Here is a 20,615-nt window from a genome sequence, read left to right as displayed (position 1 = left end):
GCAGCGGCACATTAACCAACCAAAACAAAAGCCTCCATTTAGGGCGTATCATGCCATGAGGCATCAATACTTGATGAGAGTGTGAGAACAAGGCTTGTTCCAAGAAGTCCAGAACACGGGAACGCCAGAACAAAAGCTCTGTGAAAAGAAAAACATCATAGCAGGTCTGAAAACAGACTAAGCAGAGACAGAAAGAGTCCTTGCTGTTGGAGGGTTACGGACGGTTTGACTGTCCTATCCCACTGTAGAAATCAACCAATGCCACAGCTTTAGGCCCGCAGACTCTTTAAAACAACCACACAGCAGCTGGGAACTCTGGCTGACACATGGACAGAGCAGTGGAGGGGTCAAACACTCATTTTGAAAGGCTACTAAAATATACATAAATCTCCTCTAAAGCCATTTAGGTTATACAGCTCTGGTCAAAATCACCAAAAGCTTGACTGTGTTTGACGTTTTTATGGCTGAAATGCTCTTCTAGCAGCAGCTAGAACACGATCAGTCAAGTGTCACTGATCCGACTTTGCTCCGTAGTGTGCTTGGAAGACCTGCTCATGTGTTGGGTTTCCTAGAAAGTGTCCTCTAAAGTGTCCGCTCCCTACATAGCCACTCTTCCTCATCCCAGTTCATGTATTGGTGAGTAAGAACTTTCAGAATTAAACCTCCCTTCCTCCTACATGTTACCGGGGCATCATAATAACGCCTCACACAGCAGCGTTCCAGTGACAGAATCAGCACAGGGATTGTCACATCCAAAACACCTGAAATCAAGCTGTGCAGCCGCGGATCCAAATCCCACAGGGATGAGATGATATGCATGGCTGCCTTTTTCAGACACCAATCAGCCCTGAAAAATTACGTCAGCCATCAAGGTCAGAGAAACACCATGTTGGCTTTAAACCTGAATCATTATTTTTACTCTGTGCAACAGCAAAGCATGCAGATATAATCAGACAGACTAAATCATGTGCAGTGTTGGGTAAGTTACTTTAAAAATGTAATCCGTTACAGTTACAAGTTACTTTGTTTAAAATGTAATTGTAGTGTAACTTTTTCGATTACTTTTTAAAAGTAATGTAACTAATTGCTTTTGATTACTTTTTGATTACTTTAAGGTTTTAATGAGTATTGACCCATGTTCAACATTTAATTTTTGAGAACTGAATGTGAACCTTAAAAAAGCGGAATTTGGGAATTGACACTTGTATGACTGTATTGCCGTATATCCATCAGTTGTTAAAGGACAAGAGTCAGCAAATGCAAATTCTGCCCTGTAAAACAATGACAGCACAATTGTTGCTGTATGATCTGAAGCCCCATTTAGAACTTTTAAACAGGCTTTGAAAAACTTTGATAATTTGTTGCTGTAATATTATAGATTTTTTTGAATAAAAAGCTAGCAGATGTGCATAATCAAAAATAACAGAAATACAGTTATAGAGCATTCAGTATTGTAAGAAAGCCCACACTGTTTCTGGATAAATACATTATTGTATGAGTTAGGTTCTGTTCCGTTTTCTGCCTTTTTCGTTGTAAAACTGAAATGTCCCATGCTCCTGAATGCACCATAGCTTTCCGACGCACACGAACGCAACACTGTGAACGCTGAGCTGTGTAGACACGCGTTTGATTTTCCGCTTAAGACATAGTTTTGCAGTTTCACAACACACGTCGGCTCTCACGGTTTATTGTTGTGTGTGAATAACAAGAGGTGGCTGTCAACAAGCTTGAAGGCTGTCATTTTTGATGCGCTGCTTGAGCTGAAATAAAACCGTGAAACGTCCGCTCGCTTGCTGTTCTTTCAGAAGGCTCCACCAGCACAGGATCATCAGAGTGATAGAGACAAGGAGCCGTAGCGGGAAACGGCGATACAGGGCGCGAAACAATAAAAATATCATTACATATTTCGCAAAGGTTTTTTTCAATATTTTTTTAAAAGATGTAACTAAATTTGTAATTCTTAATATTTTCGGAAGTAACTGTAACTGAATTACATATTTTCTCATTGTAACTGTAACGAATTACAGTTACTCTTTTTTTGTAATTAAATTACGTAACGTCGTTACATGTAATCCGTTACTCCCCAACACTGATCATGTGGAAGGAGCTGCATGGTGGAATGGTGGGTGGCACTGCTGTCTTGCAGCAACCCTGTCCTGCGTTCAAATCTCTGTCTGGGGTCTTTCTGCATGGAGTTAGCATGTTCTTCATGTGTGTGCATGGGTTCTCTCCACGTACGCTGGCTTCTGCTTCCATCCCAAAAACATGACTTAGATATGAGTGAGTGTTCAGGGTTTGTCAGTAGTGCCATGTGATGGACTGTTAACCTATCCAGGGTGTATTTCTGCATAGATAGGCATGCACCAGCCCCCTGCATGGATAAGAGGGCATAGACAATGGATGGATCATCACGGGATAAAAATTTAACATCAGAAACGTACCAGTCAGGACTTAGTTGCCGAATGCAAATGTTTGCTTTTCTGAGTTTGGTCAATTCAGTTTTATTTCCCTAAAGACTGCAATGAAAAAGAGAAAAGATGTGGAATAAGTTTTTATAGAGGTAGAACATGTGACTCCAATAAAAATATTAAGAGTTTAGAACTACAGTATCCTTGTTTGTGAGAAAATAAGCAAAAATGCTTGACATTTATCAGATTTATCTCGAGTTCTTAGTTTCAACATGTTTGATAAAAAGCAAAAACAAGTCTTACTTTTAATTAATTGATCTGCTGATTCTTGATCAGAGCCAATCAGGGAAATATTGTCTGATTCCAATATCTGCAGTGGAAAAACGAAACTAAAAATAAGTAATATTGTCTTGCAATAAGTGTATCTGTCCTTGATTTGAGCAGGTAAATAAGATGATCTGCCAATGGAATAAGATTTTTTACACTTGAAATAAGAACAATTCATCTCCATCATCTTATTTCAAGTGCAGTATATCTAATTTTCTTATTTTAGGGGTGAAAACACTCATTCCATTGGCAGGTAATCTTATTTACCTGCTCAAATCTAGGACAAAAACACAAATTTTAAGAAAATCTTTCTTATTTTTAGATCCGTTTTAGCAGTGTGGGTAATTACTGGTTGATCTCCATTAAATAAAGACTGCAATCCCTGTTTGCTGTTTTCATTGCAGTCCTATTCTTTACACTAATTCCACTGTGGACAAAGAATGATTCAAAACAACCGCTAAAAAGCTGAAACCAAAATGTTATTCATGACCACGATGAGTGTTTCATTGATTGTAAATGCTAAATGGTCTGCTCTCCAGAAAGGTTGGGTCAGATCTTTGTTTATATTCACAAAAACAGAAACATATGGAATACTTTACTGCTTTGTTTGAGGCTGTCAAAACTTTGCAGCCCAGAGCCTTTTAAGTTACGTTCACACCAAACGCGAACCAGGCGATTTTTTTGTGTTGCTGGCCTGCCATTGGACGCTGGACATTTCGCGTGTCTCTCTGAAACAATCCACTTATTCTCTTGTCATCAACTAGAATGAGCGTTAATCCTCCTGTCTGTTCAACTCACCGTGGCAGAGACGGGTTTTACCGAGTGATTAACGTGCTGCATGTAATGTGGACAGCTGAACAAAGTCATCGGCACCCCTGGACCCAGCAGTTCCTCCAGTGATGCACCCAGTTTGGCGAGTACTAGCACCTGTAGCTGGGTCTAGTTGATGGCCGCTGTCAGCGGTACGTATGTCTTTCCAGGGTCCAGTATGAAGAACCGCTGTCCTGCATCAGGGGACGGATCACCCCTCCCAACACGAACTACAGGCATCTTCAGTCAGTAAATCAATCATTGCTCAATAAAAATACAGCCTAATTGTACTGTCTAAAGATGTAACATCTGAAAAAAAATCTTTTTGTGCTTAAATAAATGGACAAGGAGCATCCTTAATGTGGTGTAAATTGACACAAAAGTTCAGATTGTTGAACATGAGCGAAATTCTTCCTCACCCTCTTTGCAGTTTCGCTTTGCTCTACTTGCTCAAAACGCGTTATTCGCATGACGGACTGTTAATTCTCTCCTTAGTGCGCCTTTACATAGAGATAGCATGGAAAAAACTCGCTCCATTTGCCTTGTTTGCATTTGATGTGAACGTACCTTTAGACGACCTTTATCACTGAAAGAGTTCTTCTTAACAGTCTAGGAATGTAGAAGAAGGGACCAATCATCACAACTGACACACAATTAGAAATATCTCACTTTTGTTTTTTACTTCTCAGTGTCTGATAATAATGTGTGACAGATGATTGTAAAAAAAAAAAAAAAGTGTAGAGCAACAGGTGGGCGGGGTTTACATTCATTGAATACATGCCGGATATACCTGTAACAGTCATCACAGTGGTCAAAACAAGGTTTCTTCTTATTCTTCTAAATTATTCCACTATAAGCTCTGATAAATAAATGCAAATGCAAGCGCTCGTTAAAAAGTTGGTCCACTGCTGTAATGTCCCCCGTGCTCAGTATGATCTCTTAGAATCTAGAACAGAACTTCATGTTAGTTTTCAAACAAAGAAGGGAGGATGGAGCAGCTGCTGACCTACAGTACCAAGACATGGACGTCCACCTGAACTGTCAGGCTGGGCTGGTCTGGGAGAGGATTATTCAGAGAAGCAGCCAAGAGACCCATGGTATTTCTGGAGGAGCTGCACAGATCCACAGCTCAGATGGGAAAGTGTGTTCAAAGGGACAACTATTTAATTAAGGACTGTTTTAGCATAGCAAAAAAAAGCCATTATTGACAAAAAGTCACAAGAAGCTCTCCATGGGCTAGGTAGGAGACACTCTAAACAGAACTTCTTAGCCTACATGCAGACAAACAGGATGGGTTGGATCAAAGTTACATGGTCCATACAATAAAATTCCAATGAATAACAGCAACAAGTTAATCTGGTATGAATTATATTTCAAGGCTCAGTGTAAACATTGTGTTTTGAGAGGATTTTTGACAACATCTAGTTTAGCGGCAGGCATCCCTCCTTCCAACAGTTAGTGATTTCTCTTTTGAACAACTCTTATTTTCATAAAAAACTCTTTCCACAGGCGGCAGACAGCTGTTTGCAATCAATATTCAGCTAAATGAATGCTAGCTACGGGACGTGTGATGATAGCCGTGCTTTCTATAAGCAGTGGTACATCTAAGAGAGTAAAAAGTAGGCCTACTAAGAAGAGTCCTGTGCTGATTTAGTGATTCATGGCAGAACGTGAATAACCCGCTAAATCCAAGTTTCCACTGTCAACAAAACAGATGATGATCTCAACCAAGGATGTAGTTATTCCACACTGATTACCAGTGAAGTTCAACCTCTTATATCTTAATCTCTAATATCTCCTGCCATCACTACCTCTATGTTATACCAACATATGCATTACCAATCAGCCAGGAACTGCATTGTTTTCTTATTTATAATTCATTTTGTACTGGTGCACTGACCCCACTGCCCCACGGGGATCATTTAAATTCATCTTATCTTATAGCTGTCATGCAATAATGGAAAATGTGGGCAGTAACACGGCAGGCAGGCCCAGGCTAATTCAACTATCTCCAGAGGAGTAGTTACTGATGGCATTAGCTTGAATGATGACAAGAACCATGGAGGCCATAAAAGACCAATCAGCCATAAAGCCTCCTCGCGTGCCGTGTTAAGTCAAGGCTATCAGCGATGTTAAGTCGGCCATCTTCTGAGCTCACACACGCCGTGAATGCATTTCCATTACACTGAGACAAAGCAGAGATATCTGCTTGCCTGGGCTCATCGTTCCGGGCTGAAAGACGACAGTGAGACGATACCCCAGAGGAGAGAGCGGAAAAAAACACCTCATCCTCCTTCCATTCACACAGTCTGCAGAGCACAGGCCTGTTGTTCATTGTTCTTGTTTGGCAGATAGATAGATGCTGTGCTCCACTGCATCTGCATACATAGATGGCTGGACCTTAGGAAGCAGTCAAATAATGACACACGAGGAGTCCATTGAACGTCAGGCTGCCATATCAGTGTGGTGAAATGTAAGTAACAATCAAATCTAGTTTATCTCTAACCCTCTGAATGTGCAAAGCAAGGTTCAGATGACAGACCGGCAGCCAGCATGTATGTTTTAGGGCTGGCTGAAAGCCCTGATTAGATTTGTTAAACACTGATTGCTCGGGTGTCCAGCACTCTATCGATGTGTGGGGTCAAATAGCAGGCCTGCATGTCAGAAATCAGCTGAGCAGCAACTCAGTCAGTGTTTAGAGCTTCATGTTCCACTGCGGCAACTTTTCATAAACACACATGACTCTCCTCTGAGACAACATCTGCCGCTTCCTTAGAGGAACAACAGCTTGACCACACAGGGACACAGGGACACAGGGCAAACACAGGGACACTGGACAGACGAACAACCGTCTGAACTTTAAGCACGGCTGAGGTCTGCAGGACGTCCAGCAGGGTGAGTTACTGTAAAAGGATCAAACAAATGGACAACTTGGTGGAAACAACCAGTCTTACTTTGAAGAATCCTTCTTTTTGTCCAGTTCTGCATAATGAGCCCGTCTGCAGGTCCAGTAAAAATAGATTCAGTTATTGCAACAGGAAGTTTTTGCCTTTCAGCGTTTAAATCTGTTTTTCTTCCATCAGTCCTTAATAACAAACCTAATCTCAGAACATGTCTTCTATATTCAATCTGAACTATTTAAACTGAACGTTGTTCCACAGAGTGGCAGTGATCCGTATATTCTTGGCATGTCTCAACTGACGTCTGTGTCAATGTTAATGTGCCGCTCCAATCAGCTAGCTGTAATATATTCAGGAAGTGACTTCTTCTGAAATACCTGTGTTTCCAATTTGGATTCAGTCCTGGTGTCCTAGATCCCTCAGTTCCATTGGCCAGCTATCAAACCCAATATGACTTTCCTCTCCAAGGCACTTTCATTAAGTGCTTGGCAGAAATAAAAGATATAAATTAATCCATGGGTTATTTTTCTTCTTTGCTGCAGTGGCTTTTTATTATTTCACACACGGCCCTGAGATATTGTGGAAGATAAACTTAATTATTATATGTGGTCAGAAAATGTTCCAACTGCCAGCTGATGGACCAGATGACTACACTACAACAAAAAGTATTTGTTGGTCTAAAGTTTTAATAAAATCCGACTGCAGAGGGACAATTAGGATAATGCAAAGTAAAAGTAACAAAGGTCTGACATATAAAGGCCTTAGCTGGTTCCCTACAGTCACAGCCAACCTTTAAGTCTGAGGCAAATGCTGGCAGAAGTAGGATAGGCTTATTAGAATCTATCCATCCATCCATCTATCCATCCATCAATCCATTCATACAATGGATATACTCGCTTATCCTTGCAGGGTCGTTGGGTGTTGGTGCCTATTTACATTGTGCTAGAGGCACGGCGGACCTTCACAGGTCCATCACAGGGCACACCACCATGGACAAACAACTACGCACACACACACACACACACACCTAGGGGCAATTAAGAGAAACCAATTAACAAGGAGAAGATGCAAAGACCATGCATAAAGACCCAGGATCTTCTTGCTGCAAGGCAACAGTGCTGCCAACTGTGCCACTGTGCAGCCCCACTTTGGTATCAGTGATTGAAACTTTTTCTTGATGTGCAGTTTGTAGTTATTGTGAAAACCTTAACCTACAGACAGTTATAGCAAACAAAGGTCCTAATCTAAGGGGAGGGGCGGGCAATAGACTGCTCAATGAAGAACATTTATAATGATTAGACAACAGCTTGTGAGCCTCATAGAAAGACACATACTCTGTTTCAGTCATATTGTTTGCATCTATGGTAGCTGTTATTCCCATCAAACTATTGGTCAAACACTTGACATGCAGGTGATAAATTCACCCACAGATACTGCATCACTCTGTCTGGACTGCCCAGCCATCAGGTAAAATTAATGAATCAAACAAAGCACACGAGAAACTGCAAAATAAAGTATTAAAAAGTAAAAAAAAAAAAACTGCCAAAAAAAGACATGAGAAGCATCTCAAGAATTTTGCACAAAACTGTTAGACTGCATAAGACAGTGTCATTAAAACAGGTCAACTATGAGATTTAAGGGTTAGGGATTGTATAGATTTCAGAGTTATTCCTGTTCAGTCTATGGTTCCTGTCTCTGTGAACCACCAGGTATAAGGTGGGCTACACCTTAGAGAGAGAACCAGCCCAATACAGGGCCAAGACAGAAATCAGCTAGTATTCACATGCAGACTCGTCTATGTGAAATCTAGAGTCCCCAAATAAATCTAACATGCAAGTTTGGGACTGTGGAGAGAAACCGGCATGGATGGATGGATGGATGGATGGATGGATGGATGGATGGATGGATGGATGGATGGATGGATGGATGGATGGACGGATGGCTAAGATTGATCCCAGGACCTTTTTGTGTTGAGGCATGTCAGATTATAACACCGCTGCAAAACTGTGTTTGTAGTTTAAAACTAAAAGCAGTCATTTTGCATTCTGCTGCTCAAAGGGTAAAAAAAACCCTCATTTTAGGAAACATTTCATGTGTTTTTACTGCTTATCATGCATGTAGCCACATTCATCAGGACTTTTACTAAGAGATACTCCACAGGTGGTGTGCAGCGAGAGACTACAGCAAAGCAGCTGCTGCTTCCTGATTCATGAAGTTTTCTGATGCCCAGCAAATGTCCCGGAAGGGCGAACTGTTTCTGACAGGCTTTCCAGCACCCAATTAACATCAGCCCCTTAATTAGGATTCTGGAGAACAGAACGCTCCAACATAAATGACTGCTTTGGCCAGCTTCCCAGCATTTCTGGCTATAAGAACCCTCACAGTCACTCAGAAGATTGATTGTGATGTGGCTCCTTACCTCATCGTCCAGCTCCTTGCTTCTTTCCTCAACAACAGCATCAACCCTCACTGTCCTCAAACACGGTCAAATAAGGCTCCGAAACCTGAAGCGGTCGGTGGCAGTCAAATCAAAATAATGTCCGTGTAGAAAAGCAGAAGTGCTGCTGGCATTTCTTTCTCCTGTATCCCTGACATTAAAATATAATTCCCTATCTGAACAACAGTCCACCTGAGTTTAGTCAAGCCAAACGAGCTAAACTGGTTGCAGATTTTATGTCTAATGGGGCATTCATAGTGAATTCATTAGCACAAGTACCACTCATGCAAACACCTTTAGTTGGTAACCACTTGATATGAATCACACCACATGCCCATGACTCTGTCTCTGGGGATTTGCATCTGATGAAAACCATTGTGTCTGCTCCTATCCTACAATGCGGTGGGTTTGCCGTATGAACGATCCAGTAACATAGAGAAAGTTGCATTAATGCAGTTTGCTTCGCAGCCAATCTGATGCAGGAAGCTGTCATTTTTCATCAAATTTCTTATTTTTTGATACTTCTTGACATGCCTGGGCATGACCACATGTTGCATTGTTCATAGCCTCACAGATAAACAGACAGCACTTAACGTGAGTCTTAGGCAAGTGTTTGTGTGTGTTTTGAGTGTGTACAAGATTAAACTTGTGTTTGTTGGTTCAGGTTCCATCCGTTACAAAAACGTGAGGAATCAAGGCAAATACGGCCAAAGGATAAAAACTGGAATTGAACTGGAAATGATTGTTTGATGGTGCATTTCAGGAAACGTTCAGACTGCAGGCTACCGAGACCCAAATGCTACTTTTTTGTTTGAACAGCACAAATCTGACTGGATACTTATCTGTGCCCATATACACAAAGAATCCTCAGACTAAAAGTAGCTTTTAGTGATGTCATTTTAGGAAAAAAATCATAGAATTTCTTGAATTCAAAGATTTATCTACAAATTGCACCTCAATTCAATTCAGTTCAATTAAATTTTATTTATATAGCGCCAATTCATGATACATGCCATCTTAAGGCACTTTACAAAGTCAAATTTAATCAAATTATACAGATTGGTCAAAAAGTTTCCTATCTAAGGAAAACCAGAAGATTGCATCAAGTCTTGAGAAGCAGCATTCACTCCTCATTATAAAACTTATTCACAAAGCACACTGGGCCTTAAGAGAGCTCCTAAAGGGAAAATATATTAGGAGTAGTGAGGACTTCTAGTGACCCTAAGAGAGTCTTAAGCAGGGAATAGAGTTTAAAAGTGATCTCATTCGGATTGGAATGTAAAAAGCCACGCTAAAAAAACTCCAGTCTCAGCAAAAAGACCAATGTGCCCACGTTAAAGATAGTCAAGTACATAAATAATGTACTCTCAGTAGATTTTAAAGCATAGTAAACGCCGGGTTTGTGCCAGTTGAATTTTACTTTATGGGAGCCCAGCACCTCCCATAAAGTTGGAGCTGTGGGGCTTTAAGCTAATCCTTAACCCAGCACACAAGTAAAGCCTCCTGCTGCCTGTTTTTTTCTGATGGTGAGACCAGAACCCAGACCTGCTGAAGGTACAGGACTGTCAGTCTGCTCCCACGTACACAGGTCATGCTCCACCTCCGTCAACAAAATGAAACCAACCTTATTAGTGGTGTAGGGACCAATAAGCCTCATAGGTTCTAGACTGTTTTAGGGATGAATTATTAGTTTTAATCATAACTGTGATAAATTACCCAATTGTTTTAAATATTAAATGATCAATAAAGCGATACCTGTAATGTTACAAACTCCCAGGTTTGAACACAAAGTCTCATAATCTCAGTTAAAGAGAACCAAGTGTTGGATGTTTCAATAATTCAGACTGTAACATATTGTCTTTACTGCATTGGGAAGGAATCAAAATGAGTAATCCTCCACTCACTGTGGGCCCTAGCTGCTGAACGAACTCCGGCTGGTAAGGTAACCTTTAGGATGAATGTTTGCTAACATTCAGAACGGCCCGGTTTTTCTGCTTGCTCCTAACTTTTAAAATTTTATGGACTATCATCTTGGTAGGGTCTGTTCTGCTTTAACAAAATTAAGCTGTAGGCTAAATCAGCTCTACTGTGTTAAAGTAGTAGTAGCAACATACTTCAAATGTTAACAGTAATCCTATATACACCTTATAGTTTATTGTTTGCTTCAAAAACTTTACAGTCTGAACGGGTGCATTGTCTTCACAAAGATAGGTCTTCTTTATCCATACATTACGTACGACGACTACTTCTCAAACGGTTAACTTTAGTCTATATTAACATTTTTGTTGGTTTTTAGGATATGATAACAAAACCATTATAATGTTGATAACTGTGATAAATGTGTTCATGGTAATCATGTTATAATATTTCCATATCAAAGGAATCGATTGTGGAAACCTTCTCCATCCTTAGCGGCGGAGTTGACGTAGCAGTTTAATCTGCTGGTGTAAATCATCAAAGCCCATTTCTCCAGTTCAGCCTTCCAATGTCAGTAAAATGAAGCCACTTGTATGATTACACAAACCAGTTTAAGTTGTAAACGTCAATGTTCTGATGTGTTTGTATCTGTATTTGCTCTGTGAAAGAGTATAGTTGTGTATGTAGAAATGCTGCTCTGGAAGTTTTGCACATAACTCCTGTAACGCATCATTGGTTACAGGATTAAGATGGACGCCAGCGCGGTGCTCTGTGTTCCCTCACCTCTTTGTTCAGGCACTACAAAAAGCAGTGATACTCTGAATTTATTTGACACCAACCACGACAGCAGATCCATGAAACACATTGTTGGGAGGTTTAACACATGGATGACAAGGTAAAGCTGACTGATGGGGGTGTGCACAAAAGAAGGCTCATTTAAGCTACATGTGGAAAGCCCCACAGAGAACACACAGTCACGTCTGCCGCGGTCACATCTACTGTGTGAAGAGATTCTGATCCAAGACTCCAGAACTCCATGAACAGAACAATAATTAGCTTTGCCTTCCACAAACATGAACAGCGGTAGCACATCATGCTATTTACTTACAAGCTGTCACAACCTGGGGGGTCAGCCTGACAGATAGAGAAAAACGAAGGTTGATGCACACGTCCCTGAATGTTTGCCTTGATAATAGAAAGGTGTTTTGGGAGGACTTGTTGGGTTTCAATGGATTCTATGTAAAGCATTTTAAAGAACCAGTGAGAGCATTCAGTATCAGTGACAGCATAACGGGCTCTGTCTGGTTTATTGGGACCTAAAACTAGGTCACGGAAAATGTTCCTCCACGCTAAGTCTATAGTCAGTGAAATGTAATCAGAGAGCTGAGGGAAAGAATCTTGCACTGTTTCCTAAGTTTGCATGCCTCAAATGGTGCTTTTAACACCGTCTTAGTGATATGCTAATAGCCTGAGACAGAACAGATTCCTGGATTTCAGTCGTGGATATTTTTATCAGAAGCTTCAATGGTACTGACGAGATGGCTGGTAGATTTAAACAGTGAGGCTGCATTAGAGCATCAATGTGGGTTGTTCACTACAAAATTACAGGGATGTTACATGTGTTGTCTTTGAGACCATCACAGCTGCTTGAAATACCTGATGGCTGCCAACAAATGATAGCTGAGGAGGGCTTTCATGCTGTGAGACATGCTTCCCACCTCTGCAAACACAAACTGTTCTTTTAATGCAACATGCATGTGCCTGTATTCGTTCCACTTTGGGTTCAGGTGGAGAACACCGGTAAGTTCTCGGGTAAAGAGGTTCGGGACAGCACTGCTTTTCTACCAGGAATAGTTTACGCAGTGGACACAGTAAGAACTAGGAGCTAAGCCAAACTTTTCAGGTGTAGCCTCTGCTCCAAAAGAAACCATGCCAGTGCCTTTACATTTATGTGTCTCTTTTCTGTCCTCTAATACCCAGCTGATGGAGGTAGACATCCTGAACCTTGTTTTCCAAGAGGTTTCTTTATGTTACATAGGAGATCTTCCTTTCCACTGTCACCCCATCTTTGTTCATGCTGGGCAATAGGAGCAAAATGTAAAAAATGATGATTATGATCAGACCATATTGTAATTAAACTGGTTTGAATTTGGTCTATGTAACTGGATCGGGCCATGGTTCTGACAGAAATGGACTGAACCGTGCTGACATTCTACCTGAAAGCAAGAAAAGTGTGTTTTCATCTCCAGGGCTTTAACCCTGTAGAGGCTTTCATGAGGAGTTGACATGTTCTCTTCATGCATGTGTGTTTTCTCTGGGTATATAGTATAATGTTACCATGAAAAGCATTATTTAGCAGGACAAAACATCAAAGGTAATAACTATTCAACCACCTTTGCATTTAAAATGAGCAAAGAGGAAGCAAAGTCAAATTCCTTCTTTGTGTGCAGAAACCTGTTAAATAAAGTTGGTTGTTATTCTCCCAAAGACTGGATGTCCCAGCTAACTCATAACGTCATAGTCAGACTGCAATAGTCAGACAAAATTTCAGACTTTCCTGTAAGCATGTTAACAATTAGAGAAGAACAGAGCAAGTATGGTTGGTTTGGATGGGCTGAAAGAGAAAGCCTCTTCTTTCTAGAGAATATGGCAGAATGACTTGCAATAGTTTTGCCTAGTTGCGACTGGATGAACCACAAAAGCGCTTGAACAATTACCTCCGACAAGACCAAAGTAGAGATGTTTGAGAAGACCAAACAGATATTCTCATACACACTGCTATGCATGGTGGTGGAAGGCCTAGCTATGATCTGTGCCTGTTTTACAGCCACAGGACCTGAGCTTCTGGTAGTCACTGAGACCATAAACTCTAATGTACATCACATTATTCTTGAATCAAATCTGAGGCCATCTGTCTTAAAGCAACAGCATTTTGGAAATTAGCTCATCCAACAGGACAGTAGCTCCAAACTCAGCATTTTCTTGACCTGGTTGTGCATAAACAACCCCCACTGATGATCATTATGTTGGAAATTGGGGGAACAAATTTGGAAATAAATCATTGTTTTTATAGTTTGGCCAGTTAAAGGCTATTAAACGAGCTAATCAGAAGAGGCTTTAGTTAGATTTAGTTGGGAAGGAGATCCTGAGACGCTCTTTATTTATGAGGTGAGGTTTGCATGTCGGTGGCAGACGGTTCTGCCTCTGTTACAGAACAATCACAGGTCTGAGCCACCAGCAGTTTTCTGGAAAGTTTTCTGCTGTATTTGATCAGATTTATGGTGAGGGAGTGAGATACAACACTTAAAAAGCTGATTTAGCTTTTCTTCATTTTACATTTACTGAGCATTGCTGTAAAAAGAATGAAGTGATCACAGTGAAACAAAATATGTCTGTTGTGCCTCTTGAGGAAACGGGTTGGTTGGGGGTTTAAAATGGATTAACTACTCCTAATATTTACTTGTTGTTCACTAGCGTTAAAAAAAGTACAACGAGAATCAACAGACTTTGTACATTTCTCAGACTGTAGGCAAAGATCAGATTTCCTTGGGTCAAACAATTAGGGAGCCCAAAAAAACTTTTGTCATCCCAATGTTTCAGAATGTGAGGGCAGCTGTTCAGCGCTCTCCATCACTCTGCCCATAACTATATTGATTGTCATGGAAACTTTCCTTCGCCTATCACTGGAGATGAGTTCATATGCGCGGCTGTCCATCTCTGCACTCTCCTGTGATGAACACAGCATCAGGTGAAGTTAGAAGATGAACAGATTCAATATATTTAAATGAATTTGTTCTGAACTTAATGCCTTTGGATATAGTCTGTATCAGTTTGTCTAGTATAACGCCTTTCAGATGCTCTTTGTTGTGGATTAGCATTGAAAGTGATGCCACCTATTGAACAACTAGACTTGGGTCTTTCATGATAAATGCTTTTTCATGACAACAGTTTCATGTGGACAGCATCAGAATGTGGGAGAAGGGGTATAACTTTAAAGGTGGAACAGTTGTTGGTCCCAGATGGGCTGGTATTTTTGAACCTGCTAACCAGTTGGAATATTCAAATACAAAAATCCCTCGGGTTCACAGAAAGGGATCTGAACAAGGAGAAGATGTCCAGGAGCAATAGCTGGTGTGGACAAACAACATCTGTTGATGTCAAAAGTCAGATTGTAGGGTCAGGAAAACATGGATCCATCTAGTTCTGTTTTAACTGTTCAACTTGGTGGCGGCATAAAGGTTTGGGGGGATAGTTTCTCGACAACTTCATCATCATCAACTTAAACATCATCGCCTACCTGAGCATCATTGCTGACCATGACAATAACATTAGCAACCACAGTGCACCCACCTTCTGATGCCTGGGACCAGATATACAATGCCCCATGTCACAAAGCTCAGATCTAAAACTGGTTTATTGAACACAACAATGAGTTCCCTTCTTTACATAGAAACTTCTTTTTGCCACTTTGAGAGAAGCAGAATTTTGTTGCATCATTGAATGTCAGTTTGAACTTTTGTAGAACCACAAGAGAATAAACCTTCAAAAACTTAGATCTTAGTTCCAATTTTTGGCCATTTCTGAAGGCATGTTTGGATTCAACGCACTGGTGGCATTCTCTCTTCTACAGATCTGAATGTGTACTGTAACTACCCTGGAATTTATGACATTCCACTTCACTATCACAGTCCCTGCTTTCTTCCTTCTACTATTTCTCAGCCTGTTGTCTTCCAAAGAGCTGCATATGGCCCCGCACAAACTCTCTCCATGGGTCCAAGACACACTCTCACAGATGGCTTGTCCCTGTTTCTCTCCCTTGTCTTTCCCACAGTGCCCAAAAATCCATTCCTGTGGGCTCGGAAAAGAGAGGAGCGCGTTGCAAATTTTCCTCGAAGCAAGATGACATATTGGAGAGTGAGCGGAAAAAATGCTGCAGCGGGGGGCATCCCGTCCATTAGCCCAGTAAACATCAGCACCCATTTCACCACCACCACCACGTAGAATGCTTCCTGTAGACGCAGGAGAGATGGTGATGGCAGTGTTGTGGGGCTGACAGAGCTGACGTTATTCCAGGCAAATGGGAACGCTGGCACTTTGTTGCAGGAGCTGCAGACACATACGCACGGAAGCACAAACTACCTTCCCCTTTTTTCCTGCAACTTCCTTCCTATCCAGAGAGGCTCTTATCACGTCCTCCCTGAGACACACGGATACTCAGGTGCTCCATCCACATTCAAGCTGGCATGTTAGCATGACAACCCATCGCCAACCCCTGCCAGACCAAACCTTCCTGACAAGCACACTCATGCATCATATGCATGCAAAATCTGTTCCTATCTAAGCTACAAATGCACATTTGCCAGCATGCCTGCACATCTGCAAATCACCTCGTACAGTAAGACGTGTGAGTGGTGTGTCTGGGGAATACTATTCACACTCATCCACACACACGTTAGCAGCAGGGCTCCAGTCCACAGCAAGGAAAGACATGGAGCCAGGATTGGGGATGTAGGACAAAATCAGCGGCAATCTCAGTCTTCCTCTTACCTTCCAGGAGGAAACAGCTCACCTGGATGCCTCTGAAGAACAGACAGAACGCATTCAGGCCAACCTCTCTCCCTGCTAACCAGCTCAAAACATCTCCCTCCCTCCCTTCTCTCTCATACACACACACACTCTCCCTTCCCTCTCTTCCCTTCCTCTCCCTTCGCAAGCTAGAATGACAAGATTGTACTATAAGCAGGGGCGGGGGGGGGGTCCGAGGCAGCCGAAGGTATTAGGAGGCTGCATTGTTTGCGGCCGACTGCCCTGGGAGATCGAGCTCGCAGCTAATAAGGGATGGGGTTGGTGGGGTGGGTGTTGCTGGGTTGGCGATGGGTGTGATGCAGCAGATGAGTGTGGAAAAAAGCTCACCGGAGACAACAGTCCCGAAACCCAGAGGGCCCCTGCTCTGCTCGGAAATGGTACAGCCCAGAGGAGTTTAAGGAAGCACAGAGCTTGGACGGCAGCAGCTATCAGTTTATAACACTATCCTCTGTGAATCTGAGCTCAGCTACAGTAGGGGAAGGTGAGCCGTGTTGGGTAACTAGGTTACCTCTGATCGAATGTGAAACCTCCGGATCTAAACCCGCTCACAGCTTTCACTGCTGCTAAAGGATGCTTAAGTTCCATTTGTCTGCAGTACGTCATGTCTTTTCCACAGCAGCGCTAACCACTGTTCCCTTAATCAATTACTAGGGATGATTATTATTTCTTAATTATGATGTATACTTTATATTTTATAGCACAATAAAAAGAGCAGTGTATTTCTCCTCATAGTTAAATGTGTTATACAAAGGGCTAACCAGGAGCTGGCAGCATTAGCTCTGTAGGTAGATAACATTGCATCTTCAAAATGAAGAGGACTTTGTTAGGCTCGACAGCTTGTTGTACCTCCAGCTCCTCTCAGATCTGCATGGGTTTTATACACTTCAGAATCAAGTGAAAAGTTCCAGCCTCGCATTGGGCGGCTGAAGTTGATGCACCCACATTACGATCCTAATCCACCTCAGAAGGTAGTAGTCAACCACTGTTGTTCAGTCTCCTGGTCAGCAAAGAACAGAGACATGGTATCTGAAAAAGATGTTGAAGACAACAATTCAGTTGGTGGGGGGGGGATTTGGGGTTCGGGTCGGATTGGGTGGGGGTGGTGGCACGTCTCTCAACATGGGGGGCTACCATTGGTGGAGTGGGTGGGTCACAGGCCCCTGGGGTGAGTGAAGTTTATCTTTTAACTTTTTTTCCTGTTTTTCCTTTCATTTATCTTTTTAATTATTTTTTATTCTATTGAAAAAATCCTTTACTGGTATATTTTATTGCATGTATTACCTTATTTTTAGTATTGTTTTATTTCCTTATTTTTTCCCCTTCCGTCTTCCTATGACCCGCCCTTCATGGTTGGACTATTGGTTACTCCCTGGGATGTGTGATGGCTCAGCGGGTGCTGTCGCAGCAACCTAGGCCTAGCTAGCTATGCCTAGCTACAGCCTATCTCCTCTTACCATCAGTATTGTTCCCTGAATGTTGCCTGGGGTGGGAAGGCTGAGTGGCGCGGTTGGTCCACAGGCGTGAGGGCTGCGGCGGCTGCCATTAAGCCTGGGGTGTTGTTGGCCATGAGTGTGCCTGCTCTTCTGGACTGGGGATGCCCCCCTCCTTTTTTTGCCAGTGAGTGAGTGAGGTCACTTGATTGACTGTGGATGGAGCTCTGGCTCTGGGCTCTGGCCTGCTCTGAAACTTGCCCCTCCTTGCCTCTCCTCTCATTGTTTCTGTGCCAATCTGTAACATGATGCTGGGGGTGCTGCAGCATGTGCTGACCCTCCCTGGCTGGCTAGCTGGCTGGCTGTGGGGCAGGTCCTCACAGGCATCGGGCTGAATCTCTGCTCTGGATGCCACACCTGACTAATGCTTTGCCAGAGCCTGGTGGGATTGGTAGGCTTCCGCCCTGGTTCCTGGGGTGCCTTTGTTACATGGCAGCAGGGGCCCTGTCACAGATTCTCCTAGGCCGTCCTTTGGGTGGATGTGTGGTGTCTCTGTGGTGGGTGGTCTGGCCTGTGTTCAATGGGACTGATGGTTTCATGGGTCTTAGGGTCCCTTGTGTTTGCCTGTGATACTTGGAGGGGAGATGGAGGTGGCTCCCATCACTGACCCCTATTCATGTATTCATTGTCTCTGCAGTCAAGTCTCTCAGACTGAAGAGGGGCGCACGATGGATTCCCCACCCGAACACTCATATAACTGGACTGAGTCCGTGCTCCCAGTGTGCAACGTATTCTGATATCACTACAACTGTTGCTCTGCCCACTGTAAAGCACCGCAGGTTAGTGAAGGTGAACATTTCAAGTTTCTTTTGTCAGCAGCCTGTCGGGTCATCCCACAGAGTATCGCATGGCGAGCCATTTCCCAAGCTGCTTTGATACTTCTGCTTTAATAAACCTATTTTACTGTAACTTACACTCCTGTTGCGGCTGACCTTCTGGGTCCTGTATATGGTTTGTTACACCATGTTATCTTTGACCAGGAAAATTCTTCATAACTCATGTTTTAGCACAGCCTTCCTTCATCTGCACAATATTGACAAAATGAGGCACTTTCCCAGAGGGATGCAGAAAAACTAGCTTACACTCCTGTCACATCACAACCTGACCAGTGCATTTGTGTGTTATCAGATACTCTGAAAACATATATAGAAAAAGTCTTTAGTTGAACTAAAATGCTGCAGTCAGAATTCTGATAAATCACGACGAGAGATCATATTTCACAAATTCAGTCTTTTTTATGGCTACCCCTTGAGTTAGATTAGAGTCTGATAATATTCTAACACATAATAAAGCTCCATGCATAAAAATATTTGATGGAGCACCCTGACTATTTTTAAGAGATATTGGCCTCCTTTAGTCACTTCCTGTCTTCACTCTGCTCCTTTCTTCTCCAATGCACTTATGCATTTTAATTATTTCTGCCACTTACTTTAAAGGTCTCTCTCTGTTCAAAGGTCAAAGGTAACCTTTGTTTTTACCCTAAATGGAAATGTGTTGAGCAGACAGCTGTCACATAAAAACAAGTCCACCACAGCAAAAATAAAAATAAAAACAAGAAAAAGCCTGAGTTGATCCTAGCATGTTCACCCAGCTGACAGCAGCAGAGGGAATGATTTTCCAGGCCCTTCGTTCTGCAGCGCTGCATCCCGTACATCCTTCCTGAATGCAGCAGGGAATATTCTCCCCCTAAAGGATGGCTGCTGTCACCCAGCATGATGTCAGATTTCTTTAGATATCTGGTGTTGTTGAGGTCAGACAGATCATTCAAGGCATCCTGGCTTGCGTTTACAATACCCTGTAGACCAGAAAAAAGTAAAGGTAAAATCACCTGCTCACACTACTGCTCCACGTGGCCATGACAAGCACCACCTACATATGTGACCATGCACTGGGCTCTTTTTCTCACTATAAAACCTACACCAGACCTGGTGATTCTGTTTAGCCGTCTTTTCTCATGAAGGACCTTTGAAGGAGTCATCACTGTCTATGACTGTTTTTTTTTCTCAGAGTGTACAATTGCAGCATTAATGTTGTCTTTGACCTTGCCTCTTCTACTGACTGAACCATTGAAGGAGCTGCTGTTACCAACTATTTGTAAGCTCTCTGTTTTTCACCCTATAAGATAAGATAAGATGGTCTTTATTGATCTCACAATGGAGAAATTCACTCATCACATCGGCTCATACAAGAAGGTGCAGAGTAGGGAAGGTGCATTCAGTTATATACAGTGAATCTTCATATATACAATGGATCAAAAAGAATACCAAATAAATAAATAAATAAATAAAAATAGGTCTACTAACTAGTTTTCTGTCCCAGACAGGGCCACTACCAGAGCAATCACCGCCATTAACGCTTGGGACTCCATTTTCTTTCACACAGAAAGTGTTCCTGGAACATTATTTTGTGTTTTTTTCCCAGTAGATTGGCTACACTGAGCCTGGATCTGCTGCTGGGTTCTCCCTGTTAAAAGAGAGTTGTTCCTTTCCACTGGTACCACATGCACACAGTCAACGCCTCATTACCATTGACTAGGGTTCCTTACATTGATATGTATTTACAGTTGGCATTATAACTGGTTTTAGGTCATTTAATATAATCTCTCTGTATGACTAAATAGTATCTGTGCAAATTTGAGTTGGAGTATTTCGCTATGATCAAAAATTAACCAGACCTGTTTTCTTGTAAAATGCCATCAAATAAAATTTGATGTAAACATCTGAAAGTGGGAATAGCACAG

General features: G+C 42.2%; 1 protein-coding gene across 4 annotated transcripts in view; it reads right to left on the bottom strand.

Moving 5' to 3' along the window:
* The window catches only part of cdk14 (cyclin-dependent kinase 14), a 216,161-nt gene that overhangs the window by 138,083 nt on the left and 57,463 nt on the right, over nucleotides 1-20,615 (bottom strand). The window contains exon 1 of one of the 4 annotated variants that reach the window (XM_036128859.1): nucleotides 16,369-16,491. The exons of 2 other annotated variants lie outside the window; for them this stretch is intronic. The gene's annotated coding sequence lies outside the window, so the exon portion shown is untranslated. Of the gene's footprint in view, nucleotides 1-16,346; nucleotides 16,492-20,615 lie in introns of those variants that run through there. One more of the 4 variants, XM_036128853.1, reaches the window with a different exon arrangement.

The sequence above is a fragment of the Fundulus heteroclitus genome, chromosome 3 (genome assembly GCF_011125445.2).
Source record: "Fundulus heteroclitus isolate FHET01 chromosome 3, MU-UCD_Fhet_4.1, whole genome shotgun sequence".
In the NCBI taxonomy this organism is placed as follows: Eukaryota; Metazoa; Chordata; class Actinopteri; order Cyprinodontiformes; family Fundulidae; genus Fundulus; species Fundulus heteroclitus.
Note: the sequence above shows the minus strand (reverse complement) of the source record. Positions and strands in the feature narration are given on the sequence as shown.